Source organism: Bubalus bubalis, chromosome 3, assembly GCF_019923935.1.
Source record: "Bubalus bubalis isolate 160015118507 breed Murrah chromosome 3, NDDB_SH_1, whole genome shotgun sequence".
In the NCBI taxonomy this organism is placed as follows: Eukaryota; Metazoa; Chordata; class Mammalia; order Artiodactyla; family Bovidae; genus Bubalus; species Bubalus bubalis.
Genome location: NC_059159.1, coordinates 95,441,144 through 95,444,548, shown reverse-complemented (window position 1 = coordinate 95,444,548; position 3,405 = coordinate 95,441,144). Strand labels below are relative to the sequence as shown.

Here is a 3,405-nt window from a genome sequence, read left to right as displayed (position 1 = left end):
ACATATATCCCAATGTTTATAGCAGCATTGCTTAACAATCACCAGAATACAGAAGTAACCTAAATATCCATCAAGAGATAAATATATATCTCTTGATATACAAAGAAGAGTATATAGAAGAGTATAAAGAAGATTGCTTTGGCAATATGAAGACTTTTCAATTAAGTCATCAAACAATTTACAGTAAATAGCTTTACAATATCAAAGATTACCTATATATGGTAAGACATTGCTTAATGAATTTTTTACATAAATTTTGTCTCCAGACTTTCAAATATGCAATAAGTTGTAAATCTGTATCCTAAAAAGAAATCAAAGTTTTAGGGTTTTTAGTATTTGTCAAAGAAGTGTCTTAAATAAATATATTATTTCTTTCTATCATATGTATATTTCTCCAAATATATCAAGTCAAAAGTCTGAGTTTAAGAGTATTTTTAAATAAGAATTTAATGTTTCTTTAAATAAATGATAAAGATTAAAAATACTTTTTTGCTGTTTTTTTGTATTTATTCAGTATGTTTATACAAATAACTTGGATCATTGGCCACTTATGGAATTGCTTAAACAAGTAAAAGACAATGAATTTAACAATTTAGTGTTCTTTGACATACTCATTAGTTATTTTGCAGATAAGTGTTACAAAAATTTACTTTACTGTTAATTGTTAACATTAGTTCAAGTTTATCCTGAAAGATAAGGAATGCATACAAGAAATATTAAATAACCAATGGGAAAAATCTGACAGTGTGATTAACTATAGTTTCATGATATTATCCTGATTATGCATTAGCTAAATATGAATCTGAAGAAAACAAAAATTTTCTGTGACTTAACTAGATGAGTATAAAACTTATTTTGAAATTAAAATTTTCTAAAACCCCAAATATAAAAAGACTATACAAGTTTCTAACTTGAATCAATATTCAAAAGATATTAAGTATAATCAACAGTTATGTAAATTTTCTAATAAACTAAGAAAAATTTGATGAACATCCTATTCATTACTTTAAAATTTCTTTTCAGTTCATTGAACACTTAAATTTGATATTTATAGTAATGAACACACAATGACTATATTTTATGATCTTAGAAAATATATTAAAATTTTGAAATTAAATATAGAAGTCAATACTAAAGGAAATTAGTATACAATTCAGTTATTAAATAGTAAAAATTGGGGGCAAATTGAGATGTACTATAAGCATAGGATTGATCTGTATACTGATATATCTGGGATGAATGGCCAACAGGAACGTACTGTGTAGAACAGGAAACTGATCGATATTATGTGGCAACCTAGATATGCAGAAAATTTAAGAAAGAATATATGTGTGTGGCTGAATCACTTTTCTTCATGCTTGAGCCTGGCACAACATGGTTAATCAACCATATTCCAAGATAAAATAAAGAGTTAAAAAAAGTGTAAAATGCATGACAAATTTTGAAAAATTATTGCTAAAATAATGTAAAATATCTCATTGTTAATATTGTTATATTATCATATCAATGATAATGATACTATTTTGTATCTATCTGATTAAATAAAATATAACATTATCATGTTTCTTTTTTTGTTTATTATGTTAGACAGATAATTTAAAATTACAAATGTGCCCTGCAGTATTCTTCTAATGGAGAGCACTAGTATATAGATACATTTTCCTCATTTTTCACATATTATTGCTGCAGTATTGATTTCTATCATATGCAAGTATTACTCATGATCTCAGTTATTTCTTTTTTTTTTTCTTTTCAGCACTTTATTTTATTTTTTTTTTTTATGATTTTATATTTTTAACTTCAGTCTTCACTTGTTCATTGCTGGTATAAAGAAATACAGTCAGTTTTTGAATGTTGATTTTTGTTTTTTGTTTTTAATTTTATTTTATTTTTAAACTTTACAATATTGTATTGGTTTTGCCAAATATCGAAATGAATCCGCCACAGGTCTACATGTGTTCCCCATCCTAAACCCTCCTCCCTCCTCCCTCCCCATACCATCCGTCTGGGTTGTCCCAGTGCATCAGCCCCAAGCATCCAGCATTGTGCATCGAACCTGGACTGGCAACTCGTTCCATATATGATATTATACGTATTTCAATGCCATTCTCCCAAATCATCCCACTCTCTCCCTCAGAGTCCAAAAGACTTTTGGACTTTCTAAATTCCATATATATGTGTTAATATACTGTATTGGTGTTTTTCTTTCTGGCTTACTTCACTCTGTATAATAGACTCCAGTTTCATCCACCTCATTAGAACTGATTCAAATGTATTCTTTTTAATGGCTGAGTAATACTCCATTGTGTATATGTACCACTGCTTTCTTATCCATTCATCTGCTGATGGACATCTAGGTTGCTTCCATGTCCTGGCTATTATAAACAGTGCTGAGTTGAACATTGGGGTACATGTGTCTCTTTCAATTCTGGTTTCCTCAGTATGTATGCCCAGCAGTGGGATTGCTGGATCATAAGGCAGTTCTATTTCCAGTTTTTTTAAGGAATCTCCACACTGTTCTCCATAGTGGCTGTACTAGTTTGCATTCCCACCAACAGTGTAAGAGGGTTCCCTTTTCTCCACATCCTCTCCAGCATTTATTGCTTGTAGACTTTTGGATCGCAGCCATTCTGACGGGTGTGAAATGGTACCTCATAGTGGTTTTGATTTGCATTTCTCTGATAATGAGTGATGTTGAGCATCTTTTCATGTGTTTGTTAGCCATCTGTATGTCTTCTTTGGAGAAATGTCTATTTAGTTCTTTGGCCCATTTTTTGATTGGGTCATTTATTTTTCTGGAATTGAGCTGTAGGAGTTGCTTGTATATTTTTGAGATTAGTTGTTTGTCAGTTGCTTCATTTGCTATTATTTTCTTCCATTCTGAAAAAAATATGGAACGCTTCACGAATTTGCGTGTCATCCTTGCGCAGGGGCCATGCTAATCTTCTCTGTATCGTTCCAATTTTAGTATATGTGCTGCCGAAGCGAGCACTCTCAGTTATTTCTTAAATACTTTCAGTGATATTTTGATAAATTTTTCTGTACATTATGAACCACTTGGATCCAGAGGACAGAAAGTATTTATAACAGAAAGCATTTAGAACAGCTGGATCCAGAGGACAGAAAATATTCATAACAGCTGAATTACTCATAGAAACTTTTCAATTTTTTTCAGTTTTAATGGCATAAAAAGATATTAATTCTATTATTTTAAATACCTTTAGTTATTCTTTTTGACAAATAATCATCAAAATAAGAGCAGGCAATTTAGAAACACTTGTTGATTATAAAACTTCATAAACTTCAATTTGCTTTTCTGTTTTCTTCTAGCTTGGAACAACTATTAAAAGTATTTCTTATTTTTCTTCTTGTTGTACAAGCCTCTCCTTTTAGGCTTCTTCATGC

General features: G+C 30.1%; 1 non-coding gene across 1 annotated transcript; it reads right to left on the bottom strand.

Moving 5' to 3' along the window:
* Window positions 1-2,885: 2,885 nt before the first annotated feature.
* On the bottom strand, window positions 2,886-2,992 carry LOC112584036. Its single transcript, XR_003108395.2, has one exon. It is a non-coding gene; the product is annotated as a U6 spliceosomal RNA (small nuclear RNA).
* Between the last annotated feature and the right edge of the window lie 413 nt (window positions 2,993-3,405).